This window comes from Canis lupus, chromosome 5 (genome assembly GCF_003254725.2).
Source record: "Canis lupus dingo isolate Sandy chromosome 5, ASM325472v2, whole genome shotgun sequence".
NCBI classification, from domain to species: domain Eukaryota; kingdom Metazoa; phylum Chordata; class Mammalia; order Carnivora; family Canidae; genus Canis; species Canis lupus.
The window spans coordinates 87745270-87766170 of record NC_064247.1 but is presented as its reverse complement, the minus strand read 5'-3'; positions in this window follow the sequence as shown (position 1 = coordinate 87766170).

The following is a 20901-nucleotide window of genomic DNA, read 5'->3' as shown; positions in this document are numbered from 1 at the left end:
GTCAAAATGTTCCACATCTGAATATTGCTCTACTTAACTCACTTTGCTTCTCATGCTACATGATTTAATTTGTAATATGAGTAATGTATTTACTTACTGTTTACTTACTGAATTTCTCTTTCTATTAAATGTAGAGGATAAGAATAATAAGAAAGGCTTTACAAGGATTGGCCGTGGTCATTCTAAGGGGTCATTTGATTTCAGGATTAGTAACATACATGTTCATGCAAAATTACACATATGCTACACTTTTGTGTAAACTTCTATAATTTCATCATCTGGATAGGTTCAGGGAGGGACATTTAAAATATATTTTTGTAAAGATTTAAATCGAGAAAAACATTCAGGGGATAAATAAAGCAATACTTCTATTGTTATGATTACTCCAGTAGAAGATTCAAGTAGAGTGTACATTGAAGAACCTTTCTAGTAGAGCCTTTCCAGGCTTAGTACGCTGTATTTATCTTGGCCCTGGAAGAGGTAGAGGCAGTTCTATGTAAAGTTTATTTCATAAGAATCACCCATAGTTAACTCAAGCTAAATTTTAAGAAAAATAAGGTCTCTAGATGCACATGCTTTCCGACACTAGAAATGGAATTACATTTGTTTGTAAATGGAGTTACATTGGCTTAAACTCATGTTTTTTTTTTGTGTCTAGAGTTCAACCTTGAAGCTATTTTAACCATTCATAAAAATATAGTAACAAGACCAAATATCTCATCCCTATACTAGAAAAACTTTACCACACATGAAAAATCAAAATTTTCCCCTTGTTTTCAATTTCCATATAAGTCATCTGAGGCTTTTACGGAAGTCGAGCACACAGTTATATAATTAGCATAAATGCTACGGTGTTGACCCTGAGCTAGATGCTAAAGACAGTTTGTTAGTTCCTCATCATAAAGACAAATTCCATAATCTCTAACGTCGCCTTCCAAGGTGATTTTCTGACTCTCTATTCTCATTTCTCATTTATGACTTCACACTATGTAGCTCAAACACATTGAACTCATTACGTTTCCCCAGATATCTCTTAATTTGTGTATGTCTGTGTGTGTGTGTGTATGTGTATGTGTGTGTGTGTGCAGCATATTTTCTTCATCCCTCAAAAACTGGGACACATTATTTTTCAAGGTAGGTGGGTTTCTATTAGGTAGGCAAGAGCCTGACTTAAGCATCAACCCAAAATTTGATCTTAGCTCTGTCACTGATCAGCTTTTAGGCTCTGGACAAGTTGCACGATCTCTTTGTATCTCAGTTTCTTCATGATTCAAATGATGATACTGTAGCATCAAACTGGGAGAAGAGCTTTATTTCTATACAGATATGTTCTCTTTGTACAGTTTCAGGTATTTAGGGGTTGTTTGGGTAAAGACTTGCCAAAAAATACATAAAGTGGAATTAAGATAATTGTTTCTACACTGTTATTTCTCTGGCCTGATGATGCACATATTAATCTTAAAAATAAAACTGTCAGTTATTTTACCAGCAAAAATAGGTTTATTCAAGAGTAACAGAGAATTGCAATCTGAAATCTGCACACTCTGGCACAATCATAGGCAAGTCCTGAAAACAAAGGAGACGACGCTCTTTCATAGGAGGGGACGAGGGGGTTGGGAAGGCTTCTATTTTTTTTTTTTTTTTTGGAAGGCTTCTATAAGCAAAGAGTCTGTTGGCATAAACTGGGAGACTGAGGTACGGTTGGCTTCTCACTGGCTGAACTGTGACCTTCTCTCATTGACTGGGCTGTTGCCAACGCAGGAGGAAATCTTTTTTTTATTTTTCCCATTTGCAGGAGGAAATCTTTTTTTATTTTTCCCATTTGAGTAACAAAGTAGCTAAAATCATATGGACTTGCAAGGTCTCTCTCTTCCTGTAGGAGTCCACAACTGACAAGTGATGGTATGAAAGAGCCCCTGCTGACCTCCCAATTCCATTATTTATTTATTCATTTATCTATCATCTATCTATCTATCATCATCTATCATTTATCTATTATCTATCTATCATCTATTTATCTATCCTCTATCTATTTTTAAATATATATTTATTTATTCATGAAAGACACAGAGAGAGGCAAAGAGAGAGAGGCAGAAACAGGAGAGGCAGGCTCCTTGCAGGGAGCCTGATGCAGGACTCGATCCCAGGACCCCAAGGTCATGCCCTGACCCAAAGGCCAGTGCTCAACCACTGAGCCACCCAGGTGTCCCAACCCAACTCCATTTTAAACAAGGTTTCCTTTTGTTAATTTTCACACATGGATAGGAAAAAAGATAACTTTAGTGAGAAACGGTACGTGTGTATGTCTTTAATGTAGACTTCAGCTGAGAAAACAAGCACTGGGATTTTTGCTGTATTTCCAGTGGGAACCAGAGACACGTCTTCCTGCTCACCTACCTGTACATCATCAGGAGTCACCTGGTACCTTAAAAAAATACAATGTCCATGTTCCCCTGGCCTCCATAAGTGTGATGATCATTCTGCAGGTCTAGAGTAAATCTGCAATGTCTTGTAATTCTCATTCACAGTCAGATTGTAATGGTCACTATGATTATCTTCTCTGCTTCCTTCTCCTCTTTTTAATCTTTCTGGGATCTCTTTTTTTTTTTTTTTTCTTGAGTGACTTTCCTTTTTTATTTATTTTTATTAGAGCTTGATTTACCAACATATAGTATAACACCCAGTGCTCATCCCTTCAAGTGCCCCCTCAGTGCCCATCACCCAATGACCCTATCCCCCTGCCCACCTCCCCTTCCACTACCCCTTGTTCATTTCCTAGAGTCAGGAGTCTCTCATGTTCTGTCTCCCTCTGGTATCTCTTACTATATTCAATTATTATACTCAATCCCATCCGAAAAGCTAACTGAAGGCATCCCTACTCTGCCCCTGTTGGTGTACATTCATTCCTTTGTTCTTGCCACAAATACTTAGTGAGTGACTTGTGTGTGCCGGGCACTATTGTACCTGCTAAGGGCATTGTTTCTTATTTGTTCTAATGGTGGTTCTGCTGAGCAACAAGGATTCAGACGCCTGAGTTCTAATCCTGGATGAGTCACTGCTAGCTGTTGCATAAACCATGGGGTCTCTGACTTCACTCATTCCTCTTTCAACATTTTAGCATGTGGATATCACTGTCTAGATTGTGAAGTTTAATGTGGGACCTTTTATTGCACTTTCACTTTATATGTTGACCAACATGCTATTGTTTTATTAATAGCAGTCTCAGCATTCAGGGAGACAATATATAAGAAGAGAACAAGTGACTTTTTCACAACGGGTTTGCCGCCAGAGCACAGGGGTCATGAAAACCACCACTAAACCTAAACCAAAATGGGAAAGGAAAAGACTCACATCAACATCGTCGTCACTGGACACGGAGATTCGGGCAAGTCTCCACTACTGGCCATCTCATCTACCAATGTGGTGGGATCGACAAAAGATAAAAAAAAATGAGAAGGAGGCTGCTGAGATGGGAAAGGGCTCCTTCAAGTATGCCTGGGTCTTGGATAAACTGAAAGCCGAATGTGAACATGGTATCACCACGGATATCTATCACCCCGTGGAAATCTGAGACCAGGAAGTATTATGTAACCATCATTGATGCCCCAGGACACAGAGACTTTATGAAAAGCAAGGTTTACGGGCACATCTCAGGCTGTGCTGTCCTGATTGTTGCTGTTGGTGTTGGTGAATTGGAAGCCGGTGTCTACAAGAATGGGCAGACCCGTGAGTGTGCCCTTCTGGCTTACACACTGGGTGTAAAACAACTAACTGTTGGTGTTAACAAAATGGATTCCACGGAGCCACCCTGCAGCCAAGAGAGATGCGAGGAAATCGTTAAGGAAGTCAGCACCTACATTAAGGAAATTGGCTACAACCCCGACACAGTAGCATGTGTGCCAATTTCTGGTTGGAATGGCGACAACATGCTGGAGCCAAGTGCTCACATGCCTTGGTTCAAGGGATGGAAAGTCCCCCGTAACGATGGGAGTGCCCGTGGAACCACACTGCCTGGAGCTCTGGGTTGCACCCTGCTGCCAACTCATCCAACTGATGAGCCCTTGTGTCTGCCCTCCAGGACGTCTACACAATTGGTGGTATTGGTACCGTCCCTGTGGGCCGAGGGGAGACTGGTGTTTGTAACCTGGCATGGTGGTCGCCTTTGCTCCAGTCAATGTTACTACTGAAGTCAAGTCTGTTGAATTGCACCATGAAGCTTTGAGTAGGGCTCTTCCTGGGGACAACGCGGGCTTCAATGTCAAGAACGTATCTGTCAAAAATGTTCATCGTGGCAACGTGGCTGGTGACAGCAAAAATGACCCACCGACGGAAGCAGCTGGCTTCACGGCTCAGGTGATTATCCTGAACCATCCGGGCTAAATCAGTGCTGGATACGCACCTGTGCTGGATTGTCACGCAGCTCACAGTGCTCGCAAGTTTGCTGAGCTGAAGGAGAAGATAGATCATTGCATCATTGCTCTGGAAAAAAGCTGGAAGATGGTCCCAAGTTCTTGAAATCTGGTGATGCTGCCATTGTTGAAATGGTCGCTGGAAAACCTGTGTGTGTTGAGAGCTTCTCTGACCATCCTCCTCTGGGCTTTGTTGTTCGTGACATGAGACAGGTGGTTGCTGTGGGTGTCATCAAACAAATGGACAAGAGGCGGCTGGAGCTGGCAAGGTCACCAAGGCTGCCCAGAAAGCAGCTCAGAAAGCTAAATAAATATTATCCCCAACACCTGGCACCCCAGGCTTAATTGGTGGTGGAAGCACGGTCTCAGAACGGTTTGTGTCAATTGGCCATTTAAGTTTTATAGTAAAAGGCTGGTTAATGATAACAATGCATCATAAAACCTTCAGAAGGAGAGAATGTTTTGTGGACCTTTTTTTTTTTTTTATTTGTGTGTGTGTGTGTTGCAGTTTTAAGTTATTGGTTTTTAAAATCAGTACTTTTTAATGGCAACAACTTGACCAAAAATCTGTCACAGAATTTTGAGACCCATTAAAACAAAAGTTTAATGAGAAAGAAAAAAAAAAAAAGAAGTAAACAAGTGAAAAAATATAAGGTGTGTTAAGTTCTATGAGGGGCCAAATTGGATGCTTGAGAAGAGGCAGCAAAATAAGATTGGATGGGTTGATCAAAGAAAGTTTCTCGAGAAGGTGGTAGTTACGTTTGTATATGGAAATGGCCCAAGAGAGCCAAGAGCAAAGCACGTGTGTCAGAGGTAGAAGCATATCTGAAGGCTTGCATCTGAGAACCCCTTGGAATATTCCAGAAACTGAGAGGCCACTCCACAATTGCTGCTCCCCATGACAGAGCAGTTGGCTCTTCCACAGGGGTTGTTGCCCAAGGCTCGAGGCTTGCTGGAGCACTGCGTGCCCTGAAGCCATCCTCTGCCCTTGGGCATGACAGCTGTCCCCTGAAGTCGTGGCCAGTGTTCCCACCAAAGGCACATCAGATTTGTCTGCTTACGCTGCGACAAGCATGGCTAAAGCCACCCACCCATGAGATGATCGCCAGGGCAGTTACTTGCCTAGAACCTCTCTCTCATTGGGACCCTCTGTCTCTTTTTATGTAAACATTTCACATGATGCCATGAGTCCGAAGCTGTGCCCCATTACATTTGAAATGTCTTACGAGGTTTTACTGAATCAGTTCTTTCAGACTATTTAGGCACATGTTGTTGACACATGGCTAAGAGTTGTAATCCAGAGTCATAGTGGGATTTACGCTTTCACTTCGCAACTTAATTGCTGTAGGACATCTTATATGCGTATTTTAAATGTTGCATTAAAAAATTAACCACAAACTTAGTAGCTTCAATCAGCAGCCATTTATTAGCTCACACTTTTGTCATTCAGAAGTCTGGGCACAGTCTGACTAAATGCCAGCCCAGGGTTTCAACAAAGCTGAAATCAAGAACCCAGCTGGGCTCTCCCCCGGAGCCCGAGGTAGCCCAAGCTCACATGATTATGGCAGCACTCAGCTCTGCGCTGCTGTAGTACTGGGTTTCCCATTTCCTGGCTGGCTGCTTTCAACTACCAGATGCTGCCTTCACGCCTTTCCATGTGGTGCCCTCAGTCTTCAAGCTAGCGACAGGGGCCCTCCCTCGTGTTGAGTCCTTCTCACTCTGGGAATGCTTTCTCCATGGAGAACCTGGTACTGTCCAAGGGCTCACATCATGAGGCCATGCCTACCCAGAAAAGGTTCCTTTCTTAAACTCAAATGTGTGATATAACCTAACCCTGCAGTGACTTTCCCACCAAATTCAGAGCACGCAGGTGTACTCGAAGGGAGCAGCAGCAGGGACCCTGGGGGCTGCTTCAGAACTGTCTACTGGGGCAACTGGGTGGCTGTCAGGTGAGTGTCTGCCTTTGGCTCAGGTCATGACATCAGGCTCCCCGCCCAGTGGAAAGTCTGCTTCTCCCTCTGCCCCTCTCCATCCCTCTGCTCCTGTGATTTCTCCCTCAAAGACATAAATAAAATCTTTTTAAAAAAATAAAAAAAAGGTCTACTTCCCACACCTGTTAAGACTTCAAGCCAACGATTCCTTCTCTGCAAATAAAGGATGATAGTAGGCTTAGTCTTTGAAAATATTCCTTTGATAACTGATGCAAAGTGTTTGCTATGGTCACTAGCATGTGAAAGCTCTTCTAAAATATCAATACTTTATACCATTCTTCCTTTTTAAAAATATTTTATTTATTTATACATTTATTTTTTATCTATTCCCTGTGGGGAGCCTGATGCAGGACTCCATTCCGAGACCCCGGATCATGCCCTGAGCCCTGAGCATGGAGATGCTCAATCCCTGAGCCCCCCAGGAATCCCTGTACTGTTATTTCTATTACAACTATCACCAGCACCTCCACCCCCATAGTCCTTAGGTATAATTTGGTGTGGCTTGTGGCAGATGGCACATCCTTTATACTCATGTTCCCCACTCCTTTCTTCACTCTAAGGTGATTATTTGACAAAGAGCCCAAGGACCCTCTTGGCTCCAAACAGATCCATGGGATATTTTCTTCCTTACCCCTCACCTAGGATGTGATTTCTCAGTTAATACAATGAGGCTTCTCTATGTACCCATTTCCACCCTCCCATCATGAACTGTTCAAAGAGAGACGAGTTATTATTTAACATGTATTGTATAATCAGACAAAAGTATTTTCATACCCTGGCTCTATTGGGATATTTAACTTCAGAAAGCCTCCACTTCCTTACGTCTTACCTAAGAAAGTTTCATTAATGATGGCCTCCATACAGAGTGGCATTAGAACTGAACTGCTCTATGCTGACTTCCAGATAAATTATAGCTATTGTTAGTAATATAAATTAGCACAATTTATCATGCTACTTATGCAAACTACTCATGTTGAAAATTTTCAACCTCAAACACCTAAAAAAAAAAAAACATTTAAAGTGATATTTTGTTTCATTTTTCTAAACTGGAGACAAAAGACAAACATGACTAATTGTTCATTCTTGCTTCTATTCTCTCCAATTTATTCTGGGTGAAACTTCAAACCCTTTTCATCACAGAACATGAAGAATGCTGTATAGGTGTGGATTTGATGGATGTGACATCTGTAGGCGTTCAGTTACTTTTTCTTACCCTGAGCATTCAGGCTGATTGAGTCATGAATGGTAGTGGGCTGATCTCTTCAACTCATGACAAGTACTGTCTCTCCACCTGAACCCCTTTACTCCAGGGTGGTCCCTACAAAGAACAAGCAAAGTGAACCACCAGTATCAGCAAAGGCTTTTCATAAAGTGAAAACTAAAATAGGAGGAAATCTATCTACTACCTTAGCACCCTAAAGAGCTTGAAATGGATTCGGTGACATTTGATGTCTCACTTATTGGTATATTATCTCCAAGGTTGAGCTGTTTTTATTATGTTTAAAGATAATATTGCCATTTCCTTTTTCTCTTCTTTTCTTTTTGAATGATATAGCATTGTTTTCCAGAATTCCAAGTGCATTCCAAGTGAAGCCATGCTCCATTGAAGGGTGACTTTTGTTGTTTGATACAGACATTTTGATTGTACACTTAAAGCATTTCATGTTCCATGTTTGAATAAATAGAAAGAGGGTTTATTCACTAAAGAAATACTGATTGAACACCTCCTTTTTGCCAAGCACACAGTTAGACACTCTCAATATGGATATGGGGCATAGAGCTGTGTTAAAAGAATAATTAGGAGCCAGACTGTCCAGAACTAGCACTTACTGGCCAAGGGGCCTTGGGCAAGCTACCTAGTATTTTTTTTTTTTTGCTTCAGTTTGTTTAACTGTATAATATGGATTATAATACCATGTACATCACAGGTTGTAGTGAGGAGTAACCAAGTTAATATTTGTAGAATATGTTTTAAAGATTTATTTATTTATTCATGAGAGACACACACACACAGAGGCAGAGACACAGGAGAGGGAGAAGCAGGCTCCATGCAGGGAGCCCAATGTGGGACTCGATCCCAGGACCCTGGGATCACGACCTGAGCCAAAGGTAGATGCTCAACCACTGAGCCACCCAGGTGTCCCTTGTAGAATATTTAATAGATTTTATTTATTTATTAGAGAGAGGGAAAAAAAGAGTGGGAGGAGGGGCAGAGGAATAAGCAGACTCCCAAGTGGATCCCAAGGCTATGAGATCATGACCTGAGCCGAAGTCAGACACTTGACCACCTGAGCCACCAAGCATCCCTTGTAAAATATTTTAAACACTGCCTCACTATAAGAAATTTTATGTAACTTTTGGGATCCCTGGGTGGCGCAGTGGTTTAGCGCCTGCCTTTGGCCCAGGGCGCGATCCTGGAGACCCGGGATCGAATCCCACGTCGGGCTCCCAGTGCATGGAGCCTGCTTCTCCCTCTGCCTATGTCTCTGCCTCTCTCTCTCTCTGTGACTATCATAAATAAATAAAAATTAAAAAAAATAATATAATAAAATCTTAAAAAAAAGAAATTTTATGTAACTTTTAAAAGCCATAATAAAAGTGGGATATTTACCTTCATGTAGTTCAGTCTTACCACTAACTGACTGTATTTCATTGTATGTTATTAATAATTAAATCTTCATAGAAGTAACATGGCATAACACCTAATACAGTTGGGAAAGAGAATCGTGAGGAGAATAAGGAAGGCTTCAAGGAAAGATGATGCTTGGTTTGCATTTTGAAGACTGAGTAGGAACTGATGAAGAATAGGGGAGAGAGATTTCCAGGCACTGTGTTCTATACTGAACAACATAGACAAATGGTGAGAACCATGAGGCCATGGAAGGGGGAGTCATGGGCAACAAGGGGGATGGGGATGTTTGTTGATTGTTTTGTTGTTATTGTTGCTTGTTTGCTTCCTTTCTATGATGGCACCAAAGAGTCACTGAAGTACTAGGATCAGAAGTAGTTGAAATCACAGAGCTCAGGCATACTGTATGTAAAGAGGCAGCAGGAGGAAAGAGACTGAAGTTGGGGGGAGAATATTGACTGGCGAGGAGCCTAAATCAATAGGCACGTGCCCCATGAGTCAAAAGTAGTGTAATCAAGGTGGGCAAAGAGATACAGTACTTGACTGATGGGAAGCGAGCAGTGGAGAGGAAATACATTTGGGCCACTGGGTGAAGAAACACAAGGAAATTGATTTAGGAACTCCTCATCATTCCTGGTGTAGTTCATCCGTTCACACTGCATGTCAAAGAGAAAAAAATGTCATTATTTTTTTTGGCAATATTGATGGCAAACGTCGTATCAGCAGAAGTTCACGAATCGGATATGCAACATTAGACTAAGGGCACTTGCCTTTATAATTAGAGAATTAGAGAAGAGTGGAGTTATAAAGCTTCTAATCCGCACTCCCATGGATCAGAGAGATTAAGGATTTAGATGAGATTTAGGTACTTTGTTAACTTCAACACAACTAAAAGTGCATGAACTCTGTAATTAGTTAGACCTGGTTTGAATGAACCAATAGATCTGTTATTCCGGAAAACTCAGTTTAGTTTCTGTTTTCTCAGTTTGTAAAATTTACATGGTTAATTGATATTAGCCAGGTATTGTCATTGGCATGATGGCCAATGACAAAAAGAACAGACATATTAGCAAAGAGGGATGCTATTGATGAGCCCAACATCATGGTTCATACTTTGTAAGGCTGATCTAGCCAACCTTGGAATGTTCAAGTTGCCAGCAGGAGACCGATGCTAAGCATTACTCCTCAAGGTGCCAACCAGCTACTGCATATCGATTTGGGTCTCCTTTACCATAGAAGAAATAGCGGTTCATTCATGTAGGAATAGATACTTCTTCTGGGTTTGGGTTTGCTTTTCCTGCCCATGGGAATTACTTATACAGTAATTCCACCCTTATGCATATATCTAAGTGAAACTCTTATACATGGACATTGAAAGACATAAGTATGAGCCTCATTGTTCTAACAAAATAACTGGAAACAACACCTTCCTGCCTATCATTAGGAGAGTGAATGAATGAATAGACTGTAATATAGCAAAACAGTTGAAGGTTATACGCAGTCAAAGTGAAATCACCATCAGAATGGTCAGCAATATGGATGAATGTTATAAAAAATATTAAGTGAAAAACATTGCATTTATGATAATACACTTTTATGAAATTAAAAATAAGATATATAACGTGTATAACAAAATAAGCCCATAACTCTAGTTATATAACTATATAACTACGCAGCTAAATAACTATATATATATATATATATATGCTTTCGCACATTTTTAGGAATAAAACAACGCGCACAAAAGTAAGGAAATGACCAATATGTGATGAGAATGAAGATTTCTGGGAGGAGTCTTGAAGATAAGATGGCAAATCCTTTGATTAGATGTAGGCTATATTCAGAGTGGTAGGTTCTTGGTAGTTATAGCATGATTCTAACCAACTAAATAACCAAGTAACTAAAAACACAAATGAATGAAGGTCATGCCTAAATGGATGGTGTCATCAAGAATTATAATACGTGTATTATCATCACAAATTATAATTAATTCAATTCCATGCAGTGAAGTCCTATGTGTGTGTGTACACGAGTGTGTGTATGTGCATCCATGTTTTTGTGTTTAGATGAATTAAACGCATTTTAAAGCATTTAAATTGCATTTAGAGAATTAAAGTCAATGGTGAATCAGAAAAGTGTTTCCTTAGAATATATATATATATGCTGCTGGTACTTATGTATCTGTGATGGTTCTCAAATGTGTACACATCGTTTAGCAAGCCTCTTCTCAAATGGTGGAAACCAGTGCCCCTCCCCTTGAGTGTGTGCCAGATTTGTGTCTTGCTTCCGATGAATGAAATGAGGTAGCGGTGATGGCAGTTGACTTCTAAAATGTGACATAAGGAGCATAATAATAGCTTTTGACTTTCTGTCTCTTCTGGATCACATGGTGGGAGAGAAGCCGGCTGCCATACCATGAGACAGAGTGGCCGTATTTAACACATAAAAATACAGGACACAGTTACATTGAATTTCAAATAAACAGAGCATGTTCTTTTTGGTATAAATATGTCCCTTGCAATGTTGGGGACATAAGGGAAAATTTTATTTGTTGTTTACCTGAAATCCAAATTTACCTAAGCATCCTATACTTTCTCTTAGGACGCCCATAACAAGCAAGAGGTCTATATGGCCAGGATTGGGTTTCCCTGCCAGAAGCCATCCGAGAGAGCCAGCTTGGAGGCTGATCCTCCAGCCCCAGTCAAGCCCTCAGATGACTACAACTCCTGGCTGGTGCTTTGAGAGACCCTAAGCCAGAATCACTCAGCCAAACTGCTCTTGAAAATCTGAACCACAGACACCATAAAATAATAAATACATGTTTTATACTGCTAAGTTTTGAGATAATCTGTTTCATAGCATATATAACTCATTAAGCAAATATCTAATCAATCATGGTTTTTAGAATTATAATCCAAAAAGGAAGCAACTGACATAGATCACTTGTTTTAAGAAATCTCTCAATATTTAATTGTTTTCTTTGTTCTAACCCCAACATCATTAAGCCTTACATGGTGTTAATTCACTGAATTCTGACTTCTTTTAGAATAGTCAGTTTTCAGGGTTCACTAAAACTGTTCTGTCCTAGAACAAATCAGAGTCCTTTTTATCTCCATGCAACCACAGTCTATTTTCCTAATTCTGATTTAGATCTCAAGAAAAGGAAAGGGTGTGCATTTTGATGGAAAGTAAAGGCTGTCATTTTACAAATGAAAGTGCTTCTATTTCTTAAAGTGAGAAAAATATCTTCCTTCCCGTACTCCCAGTAGGATTATATGGGTCAATTAGTTTTCTCTGCTTCATCATAAGCAGGTTCTGTGACCACTTTTTCTCTTTGTTGATTACTTGGCAGGTTTTTTTTTTTCCTCTATAGTATACCATATTCCATCATTTTCCTTTAAATCCTACATAGATATTTGTCTCTAGCGATTCACCTTTTTTCTCATTTCCACATTTACCATCTATGAGTATTTTTCTATGCCCTGAAAATCCACCACAGTTGTTTTGTGCTTTGTACTCTACCTCTCCCCCACCCCTGCCCTCAACTCCCTTCCCCCTGCTGGCCCAGATACCCCAAAAAGAAATGCACTATGATTGTGGCTCATGTGGAAGAGTGAGAGCACGATGCTATGTGTCCTGATGTTTAGGAGTCCTTAGTTACAGCTTGCAAATACTTCTGTCCTCCCCTTTAAACAGTTTACCAGCTTAAATTTCCCCAAGAGATTTATTCGCCATAATAACTCTTCATTAATAAGATGGCAGCATAATGGAAAAGAACAAACTGCAGGGCTACTTAGGGGTAAAAAGAACAGCACATGACTTCTCATATTCACCACGCAGGATTCAGTGTGGATCACATGGTGGGGAATGCATCAACTTTCCTTCTAAAGAATTAACACAGCTGTTAACTAACTGCAGGACATTTCCTCCTATAGTAGTTTACTCTTAATTTGTGTACTTCTTGGTATAGTAGAAAGCATATCGCCGTAGCAATCAGAAGACCTGGCATCATCCCTGGTTTTGCCATATTTAACTAACTGGTTATTGAAAATCAAATAGTCTCTTCACTCTAGCAACTAGGTTGACCCTATATCCACAATTCCTATTTTATTTTCATTTTCTATGGTTTTGATTTTTAATTTCTAGCCCAATAGTCTATTACTTATTGAACGTCTTCTTATATTAAACCAACTCAAATCCTTTGTGGGTCAAATATTGAAAATATAAAAGGAAATGGAAGTGGCTGCTGTCCTTCTGACATGGAGCAGGATCTAGATAATTTATATCGATTATAGTACGATATATTAATTTTCACAATTATATAAAATTGACATCTTTTAGCCATTTTTTGTTTACTTGGTTGTTCAGTGCCCCTTCTGTGAAAAGTGTTTCTTTTGGTGCACATTAACATGATACATAAATCATTACACCACTTCCCCACCCCCATATGCCTGCCTCTACCATAGTCCTCCTCGTCTCTGAGATTTTCATCTTTTTCTTTTTAGACCTCTCACCAGCTCACTAGCTCACATACCATTGTCCACGATTCCATAAATACTCCCACCTCGGGTTCTTCCTTCAATATATAAAGTGCAGAACTAGGCGCAACTCTTGAGCCTCTGCCTATTGAAAAACTTTCCCATTGATATTTTCTCTCACGGTTATGCCTAAGTATACCTCCAACATCCTTGACATCAATTTTTGGCTTGCATACCACATATGAGCTAACCCATCCCCAAAATGTATAGAAGTTGTTTTCTTCCTTTGGTGGTCATATAGGATCCTCTCACTGGCCATAGATTTGAATTGAGAGACAGACACTGGAGGCAATTGTGAGAGGGGGATTGGGGCTACTGGCTCATTCAGCCTGCCCATGCCCTCCGGTCCTGCTCGAGCTTGATCCTGGATATACCATTTTCATCTCTGATGAATTACTGCTGTCCTGCTCGACCTTATTGCTTGCTAGGTCTAACACAACACATGATGGGCAGTTACATGGTGTCCCATGGTCACGCACTCTGTCTCTACCGAGGCCTATTAGTGTCCCGGGAGCTGTTTACAAGGTGGTCTGATTCTCTACTGCAGATGCATAGAGGGCCTCACTCCACAACTGTGGTTTTCCCACTGGGCCCCGTCAGAACTCCCACCCTGTACCTCTTCCCAGCACTTATAGCTCTACCACTGTAGGCTCTTCTGTGCAATATGGCCCTAGGAATAGACTTGCTTCCACCAGGGCCTGGACCTCCTGGAGAACCATCGTGTGCTCTAGGCCTCACTCAAAACCGAGAGTTTGAAGCATTGAAGCTAACGTGGTAATTCAAGGTGTGAAATATATGATCTCTAGAATCTGAAGAAACTTCCCAGGGATTGCGGTTCATTCTTTATGGTAGGGGATACAAGATGCTGCGATTTGTCTTTGATTCTTCAGAGCCGTTTCCATATTCCCCTGATCACCAGACCCATAAAAACTGTATTGATGTGGCAACTCCCTGAAGTACATAAGTTGCAAATACAAAAACTGGCTTAAGCACGGGAACTAAGCAAGCAAGTTTAGTTTAGTTTAAGCAACTGTCCTCAACCTCCTGCTCATGCTTTCCCACTTTCTTTTGATTTTACATTAAGAGGCGCTCTTGTTGCCTGCCCATCTGTTTGGTTCCTATGTGTGCTGTGTTCTATTAAACATCTTCACAACCCTGTGTAGGTCACGACCTCTTGGCTGATGCATCTTATCAGTTTATAATTATGAACTCCTGGGATCCGGAATAAGCAATGCCACCTGGCTTCGATTGCTTTGGAACCCCCGTATCCACATTGCTATTAGCGAGCCAGTTCTGTGAGAGCCTCTTTTATTCAATCTTGCCTTGCAGAAGAGAAACACTACTAACTTTTTTTCTTGACGTTTGTTGTCTGTCAGCAGAGCATTACAACCTAGGTGAATAGTGTCATCTTGGCCTTTACAAGAAAAGTAATACTTCTGTCTTTACATAACATATCCACTGCAGCCTGTTTACTTACCTGAGCCTTTTAATCCTTTCCTTCACTATCTGAAATGGCACCTTGGCATTTCCACTTTGCTTAGAATTGGTCATCACTTTCCTCTGCTTCTAGAAGCTACTCTACCAGCATGTCCCACCATTTCCTAAGGTTTTGCCAAAGTGTTAGATCGCAGCTCTCAATCCTGCTTCAGCTTTATGGTCTTGGTCTCTTTGATCAAGTACCATCAAACTCCAAGCTACCAACTCACCCCCACTTCCTATACTTTTCAAAAACCTGAATTATTGATCTGGTCAGCATATTCTTATATACTGGAGCATTCCCCAAAGCTATCACTGAAAAGAAGGATCTCTGCCCCTATGTACCACCCAGAAATGGGTCCTTATTACCTGCCTGAAAAGATGATGTCATGTCAAAACCTATATTTCTCCTGACTCAAAAGAACCTTTTTAAATCCATTTACAACGTTCTTAAGGTCATATTTTCCCTGAACAGGCGCTTATGTGATATGACTCTGTTTTCCTTGCTTATGTTTTTCAAATAGTGAAACAGTCCAATTTTGCTGATTGGACCCCAGGTTGAAAACTTGGCTTTCAGAGTTGCCGCCTGTGGGCTGCAGTGGCAGAGGGAAGGGAGCGCAGCCCCGGAGAAGAGGGGCCTGAAGGCAGGGGCCACCAGGGGAGGATGGGAGTTGTCAGATGCCTAAATCAGGGGACACAGACAGGTCGTCAGCACCTTGTCACCATCAGTCATGTGACTTCACACACTTAGCCTCTGGGAAATAGATCTGTAGACAGAAGGTTGCAATATATCAGCAATCAAGAGAGACATTTGGGAATCTCATGCTTTGATGGTGGAGATCAAGGGCTTGGCTGGGGTTGCAGAGCCTATGAAAGATAGATGGGGTGAGGAAGGAGGATTGTTCATAGTGAGTCTTCATATGGCGGTGTAGGTCTGATTCCTAGAGTAGCAAAGAGTAGAAGTGGGATTGAACACAAAGAGCCTCTGATGGAGATGCTGAAAAGCGATGAAAGTCCGCTTTCGTGTTGTGTTCCTGGTTTTATTTTTTTTGAGATTCTATTTATCTATTCATGAGAGAGGCAGAGACACAGAGGAAGAAGCAGGCTCCACGTGGGGAGCCCGATACAGGACTCTATCCCAGGACCCCAGGATCACACCCTGGGCCGAAGGCAGGCACTAAACCACTGAGCCACCCAGGTGTACCGTGTTCCTGATTTTAAAGGAAAGGCTCCTAAGGTTTCCATATTTAGGCCATGAACCATGTATTTTGTTTTGTGTTTCTATTTCTTTATTTATTCATGAAAGACACACAGAGAGAGGCAGAAACACAGGCAGAGGGAGAAGCAGGCTCCATGCAGGGAGCCCAACATGGGACTCGATCCCGGGTCTCCAGGATCACGCCCTGGGCTGAAGGCAGGTACTAAACTGCTGAGCCACCCAGGGATTCCCCTGTGTTTCTTTTTCTAAGAAAATCATCATACATAGAGACGTACTGAGGTTTGTGTCTTTTTAAAACAAAAACACAATATTGAAAAATATTATCATGAATAACTGCTGATTATTCACGGAATTCTTTTGGTCTTGCCTAACAATTTATTCTAATTTGATGACATGATAAATTGCATCTATCCAGTCTTTGATATTAACCTATCCTTTCATACCTGGAATAAATCCGACTTGGTCATAGTATATCATGTTTTGTTTTGTTTTTAATATATGTATAGATTAATTTTGATATTTTGGTTATAAATTCCATCATATTCATGAGTAGAACAAGCATTTGGTTCTCATTTCTTGTAATGGCTTTGTCCAATTTTGGTATTGGGATTAGCTGGTTTCGTATGGACTTGGGAAGTGTATGGTCTTTTTCTTTTCCAGAACAGTTTGTCTGAAATTGGAATGATAATTTCCTAGACAGTTGGGTAAAACTCACTTGTAGAAAACAGTTTGGCCTCATGTCTTATTTATGGGAAGATTTCAAACCAGTATTTTAGATTATTTAATAGTTATAACTCTATTTGAAACATTTTATTTTTTCCTTGGTAATTTCTATTTTTTCTATAGGAGTAGTCATTTTATCTAAATTTTCACATTTTGACATGTAGTTGTTAGTACTATCTTTTTAATCTCTTTCATTGTAGTTATTTTTTAAAAGTCTGATTATTATTATAGTATTTGTTTTATCTTCTCTGTTTTCTTCATGATCAGTTTTACCAGCAATATGTCTATTTTATTAATTTTTGAAACTATATTAAATACAAATGTATTTAAAACTATAATTTATTACTAAATTGAACTTTATATTCAGTCTCTCCACCCCCATAATAAGTTCTGTCTTAAAATATACTTTATATTACATAATGTAGGGAAATAGGCTTCTTACCTGGGCATTAGTCTAATATGTGTTTCTCCATTGCTTATTTTGAACACTTGAATAATCCTATGCTTCAGATGTGTCTTACAAAACAGCATATATATGGATTTTTAAAAACACAATCTGACTTCTGTTTTCCAGTCTGGTACGTAAGGAGCTTGGAAGACACCATTTCATTTTAACAAGTAAAAAGCTGAGCAAACTGAAAAAAAAATCAACAATTCTTCTCAAATCCTTAAGGGAAATGAGGTTACAAGGCAAACTGCTGTCCCCAAAATTGGAGAGAAAGATGGGTGAATAGAGAATCACAATCTAACAAAGCAGAAGCCTTCACTGAAACCAGTGCCAGAGTTTCTAAACTGGAACTATGATTGACAAATTTCTGGAGGCGCAGTCTGAGAGATGAAAACTCCAAGGGACCCAGTCCTCAGCCTCGCCCCACCCTTTAGTGAGCTTTACCTCGTGGAGTTGTATAAGGTTCTTACAGTGTGTATCAGAAAAAAATCCCCTCCTGGCTCTGTCAGGAAAAGGGATCAGTCTGTTCTTATTAACAAGGTCTACCTTCAGGAGAAACTATTTAACCAGGGCCTAAACTGCTGGAGTTTTATCAGACCTTAACTCACCTGAGGAAAGAGAAATATCCCATCCTCAGCCCTTCTAGACATCTTGTCTCGCCTACAGGAAGGAACAAAACTGAGAAGCTTTGGAGAATTCAGTTCTGAGGCCCAGGCTCACTAAGAGACTGAGGACTAGTCCTAGGATCATCTAGTGCTTCCCCTCCCACTAAAACTTGCCACCACATTATTCAAGTCTTACTTACAAAAGGTCCTTTTACCCAGTGCATCATGTCCAGCTATCGAGAAATAATTAAAAGACCTGAAAGTAAAAACAAACCAACCAACTAACCATGGTCTGGAGACAGAGGAAGCATCAGAGCCAGATTCAGATGAGGCAGGGATGTTGGATTTATCAGGGAATTTAAAACAACTATAATGAAGATGCTAAGGGCTCTAGTGGATACAGTAGACAGCATGCAGTAACAGATGGGCAATGCAGGCAGAGAAAGAAATTCTATTTTTTTTTTTTTTTTTTTTAGTAATCTCTACAAACCGACATGGGGTTTGAACTCATAACCTTGAGATCAAGAGTCACATGCTCTTTGGACTGAGCCAGACACGCACCCCAAGAGATGGGAGTTCTAAGAAAGAACCAGAAAGAAATGCTAGAGATCCAAAACAGAAATGAAGAATGCCTTGATGGGTTTATTAGGAAACTGGACATAGCTGAGAAAGACTCTGAGTGTGAAGATATCTCTTTAAAAAACTCCCAAACAGAAAGCCAGCAAAAAAATTGGAAGGAAAAGTAACCAACAGCTATGGGACAACTACAAAGGTATAACATACATTACATGGAAATACCAGGAGGTGAACATTGAGATAAAGGAACAGAAGAATTATCTGAAACAATGATGACTGAGAATTTTCCCAAATCAAGTCAGGCATCAAACCACAGATTCAGGGAGCCTGAAGAACACCAAGCTCCCTATCTATCATCTATCTATCTATCTATCTAGAGAAAAGAAAAGAGAGAAAGATCAGCATATGCTTATGTATTTCAAGCATGAGATTGGGAAGAAAAAGAGGATTTTCCTGGAAAGCAGAAGTGAGAAAGGCAGAAGGAATATTGGGGGGGAAAGTTGCAGTATCTTGAAAATAAAGTGAAGAAATACTGGTTGGATGATGATTCTATGTCAAATAAGATGACAAATGATAAAAAAAAAATCAATGATTGCAAACTGATTCTGCACACATAAGTAGCCTGTGAGTAAACCGAGATCAGAATTTACAATTAAGTGGGATCCCTGGGTGGCGCAGCGGTTTGGCGCCTGCCTTTGGCCCAGGGCGCGATCCTGGAGACCCGGGATCGAATCCCATGTCGGGCTTCCGGTGCATGGAGCCTGCTTCTCCCTCTGCCTGTGTCTCTGCCTCTCTCTCTCTCTCTCTCTCTCTCTCTCTCTCTCTGTGCCTATCATAAATAAATTAAAAAAAATTTACAATTAAGTGACTGGACATAGTCATTTGAATTACCCACTTAAAAATCCCCTACTAAGCAGTTAAAAAGGGGAGGTAAATAATTTATGGGGAAAAGTTCTTTTGCAGACGTCTTCAGAGACATTCCACATGCAGTTTAATCAACGTTAGCAATCTTCCTCTGTTACTAAGGATGGATATGGACTTGGAGAGTGTTACATTAGAGTGACCAGGAAGGAAAAAGGTGTGGCAAGTCCAGACTTTGTTTAAACATCTGTCGTATCCTAGAAGCACATGAAGCTTTTTCAAACTTTGTTTTTTTTTTTTTCCTGTAAGAAAAATCAGTAAATGGAATATGGGAGACAATTTAGGTAATTGTTTCAAATATCTACACATAGCAAAAGTCAGGTGCTCAGCATCAGTAACACTAAAAGTACCTCTGTCTCTCTCTTCGAACACCTCATCTCCTCCAAACAAGACAAGAAGGAACAGGGGGGCTGATAGTGTACAGGTGTGTGACAGTGGCAAAGTGGATGAACTTAGGACCATATCCATTATTCCCATTCAGTTAAAAGAATAATGGAAGAACTAAAAAACACACTGTGTTGTTTGCTCTGAGGAAACACAATGACAACAAATTCTTCTCCTAGTACTGACTACACACGGGCACAAAGTACATAATTCCTGCTCAGCCAATGGTTTAAAGCATCTATAGTATTTCTCTGTTAAAAAAAAATCTGACAGCAGTATAAGCACTATTGTAATGATACTCCAAAATGAAAATGAGAATGAATGTCAGAAATAATGACAGGAGAGGGTTTCACAGACTGTCAGGACAATTTTAATGAGAAAAAAACTGCATTTCTAATAATTCCTCATTACTTATTTCAAAGTAACATAGGCAGATCTTTGTATATAATGAAAGATAAAGATATAAGGGTCTTTTTGAATATTTCTCAGAAGATAAAAGGAAATAAATAAATACATAAAATGAATTTTCTACTCTAATGTGAAAAGGATTATGAAAATCAAACTTCCCAGAATTCTACTCTGGCTCTATATCGAATTCAACAATCCCTCTTTCTGGCCCCAACCCTCTTGTAAGAGCCTTTGATGAACAATACACTTACATTTGTCAAAGATTACCCTTCAGAACTGCCTTTTAGATCATGTTTGGTTGCTAAGAAAGAACAGAAATGTCTAAGATGATGTCAAAAACAATAATATTGATAATTATAGAATAAAAGTAAAGATATAGAAAGTTGATGTTACATTTTCTTTATAGTTACTATTCATTTTAATTTTATGATTTTATATTTCTTCTTAATCCAAGGATAAAATAATACATAGTAATATAGAAAATAATTTATTGACACTTGTCCAAATGCCACCTAAAATAGTCTTGTACCTTTGGTGGTAAATGCACCATTTTGTGGGAAACTCTAAGCTAGAT